Raw genomic sequence first — 16,472 nt, forward strand, 5'->3', positions numbered from 1 at the left:
TAGTGAGCTGAGATAGTGCTACTGCACTCCAGCCTGGGTGACAGAGCAAGACTCTGTAAAATGAAAAATAATAATAATAACATATGGCATAGTTTTCTAATTCCTGACAAAGTTCTCTTTAGGTGTGGACATGTCATGTATGTAACAGTATTCAGAAATCTAAAACAAACACCAAGTTTAGAGATGTTACAAATCTCAGCATCTTTAAATGGTAAGACATGAGCTGATGAAGTAAAGAGTGCAGACATGGTGATGCGAGAATCAAATGTCTCAAGGTCAATTTAAATAACCAATTACATTGTGTTCAAATGGGTTAGACAGGTTTAAGCGGTATTAATGAAACAAATCCAGCAGTACTTTTAAAATCACTCCTATGCATAGCACCTAACCACTTTAAATCTGTCCTTTCTTACTTAGCTGCTATGGCATATCCTTCAGACCATAAAGCTCTTTTCACTTTTCCCAAGGCTCACGTTTCATCTGACACTTTTCACTGCATTGCTTAAGAAGGCTAAATTTGCCATGTTAAAGTTAATTCACATTAAAATACTTACAGAAATAAAGTTATAAAAATGATTCATTTCACAATCTTGACATTTTTGACCAAACTCAGGAAGCTAAGGATGGACAGTACTGCAGTGTTGAAGAGCAATTAGCAATTAGGAATATTTTAACTGAAAGAAAATCACACAGTATCCTATTTCTTTAAAACTATTTCCCCATTAAAGGGAGGAGAAAAAAACCTGACATTGGCTAGTAAAAGTCATTAAAAGAAATGTAATACAATTGCAAATAGAAAAAAGTACTGCCAGAAAGAAAATGGTGTGAATAAGATGCCTGCAACTGTAGTTAGCAGTGAAGAACTATAGCACTTTGAACAGTAAATCACATTTACTGCAATATTGGAATGTAGAGTTTTTTCCTCAAAAATATTCTGCCTCCTTTCCTATGCGTAAGTGATCCTGGCCATAAACGATCATTATGAATAACCAACCCAACATTTGAGGCATTGATGGAAAATTGATGGCATTCATTTTCATGATTTCTTATTCTATAAACATCAAGTAATACCACGTAGTTTAGAAACTGGGTACTTTCTTAAAATTAATGAAGATCTTTAATTCTCCCAAACACTATAGTTACTATCTAACACAATAGTAAAAGTTCCATTTCCAAGCCTCTAACTGAGCTCATGTAGTGGAGAGTATATTTTATAAATTGATTCAAAGCAACTCCTTTAGGCTCCCACTAAGTAGGTATAGTACAAAGTGATACTGGCCCTATGAGTCAGTTAGTCTTACTCTAGTTAAATATATACAAAGAGAAAGAAAACCATGCAGCATCCTAGAATCTGGGCTTGAAATCAATTTGTGTTAAGAACAAAAATGTCTCCTTTATAAATATTTATAAAATAGGATTTCAGATTATATGTTCAGCATTGAATGATGTATATTATTCTTATTAATGTTTCATAAACATTTGTATAAAAAACAATATGCTTCACTTTGCTTCTAAGTATTAAGTAGAATTATTGCAGCATCTGCTTCCAATGGTTGAATGCACAAGCTATTCATGCCTTGTCGTAAATTCCATGATGCATTAAGATGTCATTAAATGTACCTTCTGTGGTTGTCTCCTAATTTACATACCTTGTAAATCATCAGGTAAAAATCAAGAGAGCTGGGGAATAATCTCCTATGCTCTTCCCTTCTGCCACGATCTCAGTGCCATTCATAATCTTCATCCCAAATTGTATCTATCTCAAATACATCTTTGAGACTATGCCTCAGAACACTTGATAATGTATTTAATAAACACAATTATTAGTGGTTTCTAAATGGTGTTTATGACTATAGAAACAAACTTAGGGAGTAGGCTAGCAGAGTATAGATAAAGTTAAAAATGCCAGTTAAGTGTGGAGTAAAAAAGACCACCTTTTCAAAGAGCCAGAAAGAAGAAATTGTAAGAAAACTGGGATTAACAGTGTCTCTTTTCTCTCAGTCTTGTTTTTAATGCCCTCACCATATGGTTCCTAGAGCACAGAATCTCTGTATTAAACAAAGCTTAGAGCTCACCTGGTACAACTTCCACCTACTGCAGGATTCCCATAGATTAGTGTCCATCTGTTGCCTGAGCACATCCAGAAATGAGAAGCCCACAATTCTGTAAGAAAGTCCATCCAATTTGTCATTTGGATTAACTTGCTTTTCAGTTCTGGAAGGAAAAACCTTATTTAACTTATGATGCCTTATTTTCTCCTGTTTCACAGTAATGAACAGTGGTTATTCTTCTTCAGTTTTCAGTGGCCAGACTGTAGATTTCTCATGTTAAGCATCACTCCTTTGTTAAAGGACAATGTCATTGCAATATCATTCTTCCAATTTCTGTTACCTAAGGCATTTAGCCCAGGAGCTGCTAATAAAACTAACATCGTTTCCACCTGCCTAAGTCACAACTGTAAGGATGCTGGGCAATTTTGACTGGGAAGAGTACATTTGCATTTTTAGTGAACTAAACTTAGAACATTAATAATGTTTTTTCTATTGTAGAGAAAGATAGGAATTTTAATGTTGACTATTGCATTTTGATGAAGTTTTGATGAGATTAATATCCAAAAGAAATCTAACATAAAAGATTTTTAGGACAATGTCATTGAGAATGGATAAATATGTATGAATTTTGTATCCAAGACCTTAACAAGAGGAGAATAATGGGGAATAAGATAGGAAGCATAAAGTCATTACTGAGCAATACATGAATCCGAAATGAACCATAATTTTGCTAGATTAAATCAATTTGTTGCATTTTGAATTTATTTCTTCCAGAAGTTTTTTAATAAATAAAATAACCTTTTATTTATAGATCAGATTTTCTTTTTCATATGTTATGTGACATGTGACTTACAGATTGTAACAATTCCAACCACTAAAACCAGAGGTCACTTGTCATAGGTTTTAGAAGATGAACCGCTAAAGCTTTGCCTTAGAGAGGAGAGGAAGTCATGGTTACCAAATGACAGACAGTTTTTAAAACACTGTGACATATAGAAGAGACCTCAGCTCCTTGTTTTTTCTTGGTTTTTTTTTGTTTGTTTTTTTGCTCAAAATACATACATTGGTCTTTGTAACAGTGACTTCTTGAACTGCTGTTGAAAGGAGCACGGTAAGAAATGGGAATTTCTTGCAGTATCTAATCCGTATTAAAAGCACCAAGTTTCCTTTTGTTTCTGTCCCTCAGAAAAACACTACAGTGTCCCAAGGAATCAAGGGAAGGGAAGACGATGCATGTGGGGTAGAGAGGTCAGCCATAGGAGAGCAGAGAAAGTTGTTTCCTTTTTAAAGTGTATTAAAATATTGTGCACTGCTTTAATAGAGCATTTTGCAACATGTTTTTCTTTTGAGGTGCACTACAGGCAATTCCAAGAAGCAGGTATCAGAAGAAAAATACAGGCAGCAGAAACAAATCAAAGTGTACCAGCTTCTCTGACATTTTTCTCCTCCTCCATCTGTGAGGTTTCTTTGGGCACACCAGGTCTAGAAAACCAATTTTAAATGTCACTCTCATCAGAACACAATCATATTTTCTATCAAATGGAAAAGCAGATTCATTCTCAATAATAACACATATACAAGATTAAACCTGTGTTAACTCATCTTCTCAGAAGGAATTAAGATCCTGTTAATGTCAGAGAAAACAAGCACACACTTCCCACATGTTATGATTTAGAAACTAAATTTTCCTTGTATCCTAATCAGTGACAATTATTTAGAAGTCTCAGAAATTAGTTTATGTAGACAGTACAAGGCTGGAAAGCTAATATAAAAAAGTTCACGGAGAAAAAATTTTTTTTTTAGATTTCAAAGTCATATACGTTTTTGCATGGTGGATTTCACAGAACAAATATTGAAGATACTTGCAGATTACACCAGGCCTTTGAGTCAATCTCAGATTTACATAAATTGAAAAATAGAAAACATCTTTAAAATCACCCATCTTCTCCCTAGTCATCAGAAAAGAAAATTGAGACTTCCTTACCTTGCGCTTATCCAAGAGAAACTGGATACTTGGTAGTAGAAATAGGACCAAAGCTCTGGGCTCCCATTTTTCACTCAGTGTTTTTTCTTTTACACAACATACTGAAAAGTCCAACAGCTTTGCATTCCCTTTTGTGACTTTAACCATGTGAATCCTGAGCACCAGAAATCATAATATTTCAAAATAATGATATATATCATGTTTTGCTTTCTATATATACACTTTACTAGGCCGTTTGGATTCATTTATTCTAACTTATTTGAGTAAAGTTTGATTGAAAACAAACCTTTTACACAGGCTTAGAAAATGACTCATGAGTCTAGAGTTACAGAGACTAATTTCAGGAACAGTAGTAGTTAGAAAATTCTAATCTCCTTGTTCCATTTCTCCATTCTTCGTTTCTGTTTTTCTTTTATATTACACCTGTTTTACCCCATGCTATCTCTCTCTCGAGAAGTTCTTAGCCTCATCTTTCCAGAAATTTGACCAGACAAGAGGCTTCGAGTAGTCGTAGATCCATCAATCCACTGATACCTCCAAAGACTAACACCAAATTCCTGAAGAACTTCTTCCTCTTCCTCCTTGTCTTTCTTCTTTCTCTTTTTATCCTCCTTCACTTCTCTCTCTCTCATTTTAATTTTAATAAGATAATCTGATTGCCTTCCTTTCATTAATTACAATCAACTTTTTTGAAATTCTATACAATTCAACTGATATCTATCTTCTAAACACACACACACACACACACACACAGAGAGAGAGAGAGAGAGAGAGAGAGAAGGAGAGAGAGAGAGAAACATACATTGTTTGCCTAACAAAATAGTGAATTCCTTAAGGTCAGGTGCCACGTTTTGTGCTTCTTTTATATCCTCCAGAACACTGAACACACAGTTGATAATAAATAAATAACATACTAATTGATTGAACTGTCCATGCTTGCCATGAATTTTGATGCAGTCTAAGACAGTTTCCCTGAATTACTCCCTCAATGATTAGCCATGATTGTCTTCAGTTTCTGACATTCAGAAGTATGTGACAAATTCCACTCTTTTTGCAACTTAATGTATTCAGATGGGAAAGGATTTAAAACTTAGTTTCCAATGATGGTAAGAGTCATTCCCTTTGTATCCAGAGAGTATTGTATAATGGAAAAATATACTAGAGTCCTGTAGTCTAATTTCACTTCTTTCTCTAATAATGTAACCATGGGGAAATTACTGAAACGCTCTGGTTTCAATTTCTTCATCAAATGCCCAGATTATAAAATGGTAGAAGAATATGGAAGAAGGCAAAGTAGACAAGCAGCTTACAAACTGTGTTCAGTCCATTCTGACGTTCCTGTGGTACTTGGACCTTTCTGAGAGAACCTAATTAGTTCCTTAGGGAGAAGTGGCCAAGAGGGGAAAATTCAATAAGGTGCAGCTTTGTTAGTCCCTTCAAACTTCAACGAAGGGCCTCCGTTTCTATTGGCTGTTGTCAGTTTCAGACATTGGAATTCTGTGATATGCTTTCCTCTGAAAAGTTTTGCTGCCATTTTTTCTTAACTATAGAACTCAATGATATTTCAACTTTAAAGCTGTGTGTTAGTGAGAGATTATTATCATTATTATTATTATTTTTTTTTTTTTTTTGAGACCGAGGGTCGCTCTGTCGCCCAGGCTGGAGTGCAGTGGCGCGATCTCGGCTCACTGCAAGCTCCGCCTCCCGGGTTCACGCCATTCTCCTGCCTCAGCCTCCCGAGTACCTCAGACTACAGGCGCCCACTACCACGCCCGGCTAATTTTTGTGTATTTTTGGTAGAGACGGGGTTTCACCGTGTTAGCCAGGATGGTCTTGATATCCTGATCTCGTGATCCATCCCATACTCTCTTAGGAGTTAGAATGTCCTGCCTCTTTTACCTTTCTCATTCTCCAACTTCTGCACAGAGTCCTGTGGCCCACACTGTGGACAGGTGAAAGCCTGTCCGTAGAGCCTTTGTGGGCGACACAGTAGAGGCCCAGTGTGGCACAGTGAAGATGAAATGTCCAGATCAGAAGAACCTGGTGGATTACCACTGGCAGTCTTCGGGTCTCTCTGTCATCAAATGAAACTGGCATCAGATACAACTTTTCCCAGCTTGCTTTCTTTTATGAGAAAAACACCTGGAGCCCGGAGAAAGAATAAACAGAGAAAATCCAAATGTATATGAAAGTATCCAAATTACAAGTTTGAGAATTACTGCTTATATGGGGCAAACACAAGTTGGAAGGTTTTTTAAAGTAGGTCTTATTTATGATAAATTTTATTTCTCTTGTCTGGAGGAAAAGTGGGGGGTATGGGACACTGAATACAGTAGTGAAAATTGCTGAATGATTAACATTTTATCTTTAATTGACCATTGATGAGGTATTTTTGCTGCGCCAAATATTGAATTAGACACAGTTGCTCTCCAATGACGTCATTTTTTGTTAGAATTTTTTTTATTACTATCCAACTCTAATCCATTCTCATGCCAAAAAAACAGAGAATCAATTAGGGACAGTAGTGTCTGTGGGACCCCGTTTTGAGAAGCATAATGTGTGGTTTTTCAGAGTTCAGTCTGTGTTTCTATGTAGTTCATGATCATCTCTGCTATGTAGGTAGTCCCTCCTTGCCATATTTTTCTTGGCAGAAATATTTAAGAACCTGTTCACGGGTGAGTACTCCAGAAACCTATCCCTGACATATATATATATAAAAACTATATATCACATATATATGATCTCACATATATGTTTTTTATATATATATATATATCACATATATACGAGTGACCTATTGGACCATACAACAATGACAATATGTACACTTACTCCTCTGCCAAAGATTTTCTACATTATGGTTTCATGTGTGGTATAAACCATTTCACCACTGCTTCAGACATGAAAGTTTTATCTTACCACATGTTATCTTACTGAGTGTCTGTATCAGTTAGGAGTTGTGTTTTGTTACTCATAACGCATATCAGACTCTAGCAGCTGAAAAAAATTAGTGTTCATCATCTCACAAAAGAACAGGTCCAGCAGTAGGCATTATAGAGTTGGCAAGGTGACTTCATAATGTCATCAAGCACTCTGGCTCCTTCCATTTTTCTGTTCCACATCCTTCTACGTCTATTCAAAGTGAGAAGATGGCATTAGAACTCCAAATACCATTTGTGTATTGCAGCACAAAGAAAGGCAAGGAGAATGAAAGGGCAAGAGGCAAAAAGGCTCCTCCCAGCCAGCTTAGCTCTATTTGAAGCCATTTCAGGAGTCTCACCAACCCCATGTGTCTATATCTCATTGGCTAGAACTTGCTCACAGGGTCACAACTAGTAAAGAAGGGATGTACATGTAGTATATTAGCTGTATCATGGGACTGGATTTCTTCCTAAGAAAGGAGAGAAAGGATATTAAGTAGTAACTAGTAATTTCTGGCACAGTGGCCCAAAATTTACCAGGTATTTTATTTAATTATTTTTAATGGTTTCATGTTTTGATTATATGTATCCTTGAATTATATTGCTTTCAAATTGTGCATTCTCATGGATAGCACAGTTCATACATAGAATGTCAAATAGGACCAATGATGAGTAGAAAAGTATTACTGCGTGAGCATTTAAAAAAAAAAACTGAGGCAAGTTTATTAATTTGCTTAAAATTACATTAAAATAATTTAAAGAGGAATGCCATAATCTCTGAAGACTCCTTTTTGCCAAGTGATATAAGCAGAAAGCTAAAACCTTTTTGAGATTCTAAAGAGATTGATAGCATAACATTAAATATCTGAAAATAATAAGAATCATGAAAAAAATACTTAGGTTTCTGTTCTCAGTGATGAGTAAATTGTTGAGGTATTTTAAGGTATTTTAAGGTATTTTATCCTTATATGATCTGTTAAGGTATTTTATCTTTATATGATTCTTCATTAAATAAAGTGACTTTATATTTAACTGTACTTCAATACATAGAACAGATATAGTATAAATGTTGACTTCTTAAATGAAAATCACAAAGTAGTAACTTTAGTGAAATCCAAGGTCATTAAAAAACTACTCAATTGATTGCATTGTTTACAGCTTTAAAAATTGTTTTCTTGATTTATTTTTAATCATTTTGACACTGATCATGCTCCCAAAGAATTTTATACCTAAAACAGCTGGTATATTCTAAAACAAATTTTAAATATTTTCATCTTGGTACAATTTCCACAACACAACTAAAAATTACATGCAATACCAAAACCATAGGCACACTCATTTAATAAAATAGATTAGCCTATTGCGCTATTTCTTTTAAATTTAGAAGAAAGAGCAAACAAAACACAAAACATTTCCAACCTTTACTAATCCCATGAGAGATAAATGTATTTTCATCTAGTACTAATGGGAGAAATTTATTTCCTTCCCAGTATTTTATAACCCTAATATCAAGAAAGAAAGCCAGCTTTACACACTAACATTCATTCTAAGATTTACTGCATTGTTATTTTGCTATTTTATCATGGTGCCTGAAATTATATGAGTTTCAGAGTCATAGTATTAACAGACTAGGATAATATCACTTGGGATTTAAGTCTTACCTATCTTTGAGATAAATAAGACATAGCATCATGGAAACTTAGAAAATGAAAGAGGTCATTTAGCCCAACTTACTGCCCAATGAAGAAGTTTCCTCTATATCACTTTCAACATATCATCATCTAGTTTTGTTCAAACCTCAGAACCTAAGAAAATTTTTTCAATGTCTTATTAAAGTGTGCCTTGTAAGAAACATAAGAATCAGTATTTGTCCAAATTTTCTTACACAGAGAATTTTCACCTCCCTTACTTGAGATGTTGCACTTCTACTGATGTAGCCTAAAATGCTTTCTCTGTCTTTGCACCATAGCTTACTGTTGTCTTAGTATGAGCTTAGAGCCAATTAAAATCACTAGGTTATTGTTATCTGAAATTCTGTTAAGTCACTTCTCTGAAAAATTTAATGAGGAATATTTTCAGCAGCCTTGTTGAAATCCAGATGTCTCTGGCCCTCACTATCCAAGTTAAATAACTGTCAAAACAGAAGTCAAGAGAAATAAAAATTATTTTTATTTTCAATAAACACTCAGGCTTTATCAATACTTTCTTAAGTCCTAACATAATTTTGTTTAATTTCGTTGAGATTGTTGCTGAAATCAATTGTATAAGTTTGTAGAAAGCAAACTTTTATAAGAAAGAAAAAAAAAATACAGATAACTTTCTCCTAGTCCTTCAAATTATCTGTAAGTCTTCTGTTATCTCCAATAATGGGTCTGTAATAAACACTTCAAATTCTTTCTTGTTCATTGAATACAACTTATCTGGGCAAGAAATGTGAACTTGTGTAATTATAGAATATTATAATAATTATAATGACTAGTATAAAATATAACAATTATAATTATCAGTTGATATCTAATAGCTTACTTATGAAGTTCAGGATGTTTTTTTAAAATTAGATTTTGTTTCTCCTTCTACCTTGAAAACTATTTGTTTAAAAGATTAGAAATTAAGTGATTCTTCTTTTTGCCTCAAACTGGTTCACACTATATTACTTAGTTAGAGTACTGCATATTTTCCCTAGTTCAAAGTTTAGCCTGCATAAATATCACCTAGTAAACTGTTAAGAAAATCTACCTATTTGGACCCCAGCTCTCACCTCAGCAAGACTTGAGTGTGGCTCAAGAATCCACATTTTTTGAAATATTCCCCATGATTTTGATGCATAAATTATGTGGACTATAATTTGAGAAATATTGCCCTATTTCCTTTACTTTGCAATTATTTTAAAATTGTGTTATAAGAACTTGCTTTTATATCACTTCACATTCCTCCTAGACCATCTCTTTTGAGAGCATTCACTCTGTGACAATGTCTATACTTTCTTGAAGTTTTTGTGACCAGTTGTCTTAATGTCAAAATTACATATCTGAGTATAAATTTATTTATATGGATATCATAAATTCCAAGATATGATCACTTTATTTACTTACCCAGTATTATATTTACTTTATTCATTATTGTTTAATTGGTTGTTTATAAGCCTATTCCCTTTTGTAAAAGATTGATCACTATAATAATACCTCAGTGAAACACAAAATTAAGAGAGAATGTTTATAGAAGTGTTTTATAAACTACAAAGCAGATATTTGTTTAATTTTAGATCATAGTCTACACAAGAAACAAATATTTTGTGACAACTTAAAGGTTAAATCCTACTTATCCTTACAAATTAATTTAGTTATAATAAAAATATGACTTATCACTATATTTTTCCTATATTGTTACTGAAGTAATAAACTAAAATTTTTTCCTCACCCAGTACAAGATTCATGCAGACATCCTTATAACAAAAGAAGATTAACTATAGAAAAGCATATAAATGTATGTAATATAAGCCTTCAGAAATAAAGATGAAAAGATCTAGAGAAAGCTCTGTGCTTTTACACACAGACATGCAGAAGTATAATTAAAAGACAAAAGAGAAGGATCTAATGGTAATAAACTGGGAAAACTTAGTGAGGCCTGTTTGTTTAGATTATTTTTTGTGTTCTTGTGTGACATTTCTTTTGGGCATAGGACAAGACACCTGACATGAGGGTCTTCAGGGCAGAAAGAAAAAAGGTCAGCAAATGGCCTTCCTAGATTTTATGGCCTGCTTCAGGGAGAAGGCAGCAGGAGAGCATCACAGAGACCTTCCTGCTTCTGCAGTTTTTCTCAGTGTCTTTCAGTATAAAATGCCCAGTAGGCCAAGGTGCCATATTTGGAGGGATCATATTCTTGAACACTGGCAATAATCATAATAACTATGGACAGAGCCTCCCTAATCTGAAAATCTGAAATCTAAAATGCTCCAAAATACAAAACTTTCTGAGTGCCAAAATCACCTTCCAAGGAAATGCTCAGTGGAGCATTTCAGATTTCAAATTTTTGGATTAGGGATGCTCAACCTGTAAGTATAATGCAAATATTCCAAAATCTTACAAAATTCAAAATCTGAAAGAATTTTGGACCCTGGAAGTTTGGATGAGGAATATACAATATGCTCTACATAGTAATTGCTGTCATGTCTGAACATTTTTCTGAAGACTTTGTGTTTGTGTACTCTTAACAGAAAAAACAAACTTTATAAAATATTTGAAGAGGCTTTTTCTGAGCCAAAATCGGTGATGATGGCCTGAGAAACAGTCTCAAGAGTTCTTAAGAAAGTGTGCCTAAGACAGTCAGGTTACAGTTTGGCTTTATACATTTTTGGGAGACAAAAATTGTAGGTAAATCATAAATCAACACATGGAAAGTATACATTGGTTCAGTCTAAAGAGTTGGGATATCTTGAAGTGGTGACAGTGGGGGCTTACAGGTCACAGGTAGATTCAAAGATTTTCTAATTGGCAATTGGTTGAAAGAGCTAAGCCTTGTTTAACGACTTAAACAGTGGCAATAAATGCTTGAGTTAAGATAAGGGGAGTTGTGGAGGCCAAAGTTCTTGCTATGTAGATGAAGCCTTCAGAGAGAATAGATGGTAATATCTCTTTTCAGACCTTAAAGGTGTCAGGCTCTCAGGCTCTCATTTAATATCTCCTAGATCCAAGGAAAGCCTAGAAAGGGAATACCTGGTTGCATTAATGGATATCCTGCATGGATGCAAATTTCAAACCACAGCCCTACTAAGTGGAAACTGTCATTACACCTCTTTTAGAAATGGAGGAACTAAGATTCAGTGATGCTGAGCTAGTGCATTGAGTCACAGATCTAGTAATGAGAAGATGCTAGATTTAAATACAGTCAGAAAGGCCACAGCCTTCTTTTGAGAAGGCTGTGGCCTTTCTGACTGTATTTAAATCTAGCATCTTCTCATTACTAGATCTGTGACTCAATTCAAAAGAAGACATTTATGCAGCCAAAAAACACATGAAAAAATGCTCACCATCACTGGCCATCAGAGAAATGCAAATCAAAACCACAATGAGATACCATCTCACACCAGTTAGAATGGCAATCATTAAAAAGTCAGGAAACAACAGGTGCTGGAGAGGATGTGGAGAAATAGGAACACTTTTACACTGTTGGTGGGACTGTAAACTAGTTCAACCCTTGTGGAAGTCAGTGTGGTGATTCCTCAGGGATCTAGAACTAGAAATTCCATTTGACCCAGCCATCCCATTACTGGGTATATACCCAAAGGACGATAAATCATGCTGCTATAAAGACACATGCACACGTATGTTTATTGCAGCATTATTCACAATAGCAAAGACTTGGAACCAACCCAAATGTCCAACAATGATAGACTGGATTAAGAAAATGTGGCACATATACACCATGGAATACTATGCAGCCATAAAAAATGATGAGTTCGTGTCCTTTGTAGGGACATGGATGAAATTGGAAATCATCATTCTCAGTAAACTATCACAAGAACAAAAAACCAAACACCGCATATTCTCACTCATAGGTGGGAACTGAACAATGAAAACACATGGACACAGGAAGGGGAACATCAGACTTCCGGGACTGTTGTGGGGTGGGGGGAGGGGGGAGGGATAGCATTGGGAGATATACCTAATGCTAGATGACGCGTTGGTGGGTGCAGCGCACCAGCATGGCACATGTATACATATGTAACTTACCTGCATGTTGCACACATGTACCATAGAGCCTAAAGTATAATAATAATAATAGTAATAATAATAAAAAATAAAAAATAAAATAAAATAAAATAAAATAAAAAATAAAATAAAATAAAATAAAATAAATAAAAAATAAAAATAAAAAATAAAAAAGTAAAAAAAAAAAAAAAAAAAAAAAAAGAAAGGCCACAACCTTAGTGCTTCTAACACTTGCGCTGTATTGCTTGGCAGTGGTAACACACAAGGTTGTAAAGGCAAATGTAGGCTCCATAATGAGTTCAGATTTTTAAATTATTTGGTTTATCAAATCCAGCAGATATCACACTGATTTTTATTTAACTAATAATTATTTAGGAGTAGTCTAAATATTTATCTTTTACAGTAATCAAAGATCAAGTATGTTTCTTTTCCCTTTTATTTCATTTTTATTTTTACTTTTTATCTCCACAGGTTTTAAGGAACCAGTGGCTTTGGTTATGTGAATAAGTTCTTTAGTGGTGATTTCTGAGATTTTTGGTGCACCCATCACCCAAGCAGTGTACACTGTATCCAATTTGTAGTCTTTTATTCCCCACCCCCTTCCCACCCTTTCTCCTGAGTCCCCAGACTTCATGATATCATTCTCATGCCTTTGCATCCTCATATCTTAGTTCCCACTTAGGAATGAGAACATACAATGTTTGGGTTTTCATTCCTGAGTTACTTCACTCAGAATAATGGTCTCCAATTCCATCCAGTTTGCTGCAAATACCATTATTTTGTTCCTTTTCATGACTGGGTAGTACTCCATGGTATAGATATACCACAATTTCTTTATCCACTCGTTGATTGATGGGCATTTGAGCTGATTCCATATTTTTGCAATTGTCTTAATTGCGCTGCTATAAATATGAGTGTTCAAGTATCTCTTTCGTATAATGACTTATTTTCTTCTTGGTAGATACCCAGTAGTGAAATTTCTGGATCGAATGGTAGTTCTATTTTTAGTTCTTTAAGGAATCTCCACATGTTTTCTAGAGTGGTTGAACTAGTTTACATTCTCACCAGCAGTGTAAAAGTGTTCCCTTTTCACCACATCCCATCAGGATCAATTTTTTCATTGTTTTTTTGATTATGGCCATTCTTGCAGGAGGAAGGTGACATCGCATTGTGGTTTTGGTTTACATTTTCATGATCATTTGTGATGTTGAGCATTTTTTCATATGTTTGTTGACCATATATATATATATATTTTTTTTTTTTTTTGAGAATTGTCTATTCATGTCCTTAGCCCACTTTTTGATGGGATTGTTTGTTTTTTATTTGCTGATTTGTTTGAATTCCTTGTAGATTCTGGATATTAGTCTTTGTCAGATGTATAGATTGTGAAGAATATCTATCACTCTGTGGGTTGTCTGTTTACTCTGCAGATTGTTTCCTTTTATTGTGCAGAAGCTTTTTAGTTTAATTAAGTCCCATCTATTTATCTCTGTTTTTGTTACATTTGCTTTTGTGTTCTTGATCATGAGGTCTTTGCCTAAGCAAATGTCTAGAAGGGTTTTTCTGATGTTATCTTCTAGAATTTTTATGGTTTTAGTTCTTATATTTAAGTCCTTGATCCATCTTGAGTTAATGTTCGTATAAGGTGAGAGATGAGGATACAGTTTCAATCTTCGATATGTGGCTTGCCAATTATCCCAGCATCATTTGTTCAATAGAGTGCCCTTTCCACACTTTATGTTTTTGTTTGCTTTGAAGAAGATCAGTTGCCTCTAAGTATTTGGCTTTATTTCTGTGTCCTCTATTCTGTTCCAGTGGTCTATGTGCCTATTTTTATGCCAGTACCATGCTAGGATACAGCAAAGGTGGTGCTAACAGAAAAGTTCATAGCCTTAAATGCCAACATCAAAAAGTCTGAAAGTGCACAGATAGACAATCCAAGGACACACCTCAAGGAAGTAGAGAAACAAGAACAAACTAAACCCAAACCCAGCAGAAAAGAAATAACAAAGATCACAGGAGAACTAAATGAAATTGAAACAAAAAAATACAAACGATAAGTGAAACAAAAAGCTGGTTCATTGAAAACATAAATAAAATTGTTAGACTATTAGTGAGATTAACCAAGAAAAGAAGAGAGAAGATCTAAATAAGCTCAACTAGAAACGAAACAGGAGATATCCCAACCAATACTACAGAAATGCAAAAAATCATTCAAGGCTACTATGAACACCTTTATGCACACAAGTTCAAAAATCTAGAAAAGATGAATAAATTCCTGGAAATATACAACCCTCCTAGATTTAACAAAAAAGAAATAGAAACTCTAAGTGAGCCAATAACAAGCAGCAATATTGAAATAGTAATTTAAAAAATTACCAACAAAAATAAGTCCAGGACAAGACAGATTCACAGCTGAATTCTATCAGACATTCAAAGAATAATTGAAAACAATCCTGTTGACACTATTCCACAAGATAGAGAAAGAGGGAATCCTTACTAAATTATTCTATGAAGCCAGTGTCACCCCAATACCAAAACTAGGAAAGGACATAACAAAAAAAAGAAAATTACAAGCCAATATCCCTGATGAACACAGATGCAAAAATCCTTAACAGAATACTAGCTGACCAAATCCAATAGCATATCATAAAGATAATCTACCATGATCAAGGGGGTTTCATACCAGGGATGCAGCATTGGTTTAACCTACACAAGCCAATAAATATGATACAGCACCTAAACATAATTAAAAACAAAAATCACATGATCATCTCAATAGACTCAGAAAAAGCATTTGACAAAACCCAGCCTCCTTTTATGATTAAAATGCTCAGCAAAATCAGCACAGAAGGAACATACTGTAATGTAATAAAAGCCATCTATGACAAACCCACAGTCAACATAATGCTGAATGGGGAAAAGATGAAAGCATTCCCCCTGAGAACTGGACAAAGACAAGGATGCCCACTTTCCCCACTTCTTTCCAACATAGTGCTGGAAGTCCTAGCCAGGGCAATTAAACAAGAGAAAGAAATAAAGTGTATTCAAATCAGTAAAGAGGAAGTCAAACTGTTTGCTGAAGATATGATTATATACGTAGAAAACCCTGAAGACTTCTCCAGAAAACTCCTAGAACAGATAAATAAATTCGGCAAAGTTTCAGGATACAAAATTAATGTACACAAATAAGTAGCTCTGCCATACACCAACAGCAACCAAGCTGAGAATCAAATAAAAAACTCAACCCCTTTTATGATAGCTGCAAAAAAATAAAATAAAATTCTTAGGAATATAGCTAACCAAGAACGTGAATGATCTCTACTATAAAACACTGTGAAAAAAAATCATAGACAACACAAACAAATGGAAACACATCCCATGCCCATGGATGGATAGAATGAATATTGTGACAATATTCATTCTGCCAAAGACAATCTACAAATTCGATGTAATTCCCATCAAAATATTATTATCATCCTTCACAGAACTAGAAAAAACAATCTAAAAATTCCTATCAACAAAAATGGAGCCTACATAGCCAAAGCAAGACTAAGCAAAAGAACAAAGTTGGAGGCATCACATTACTTGACTTCAAACTATAGTATAAGGCTGTAGTCACCAAAGGTCAAGTATGTTTCAATGCAAAAAGGGAATAAGTGTATATTTATACATTGATTGTCAACTTCGAGATGAATTGTTTTTAATTACAAGAATATTTCACAAGTATTCTTCCACATCATCTTTTTACATGTTCAGAAGAAAGCATCTGATTGAACTAAGATACAATAAGATGTAATGACAACCA

Source organism: Pongo pygmaeus, chromosome 3, assembly GCF_028885625.2.
Source record: "Pongo pygmaeus isolate AG05252 chromosome 3, NHGRI_mPonPyg2-v2.0_pri, whole genome shotgun sequence".
Classification (NCBI taxonomy): Eukaryota; Metazoa; Chordata; class Mammalia; order Primates; family Hominidae; genus Pongo; species Pongo pygmaeus.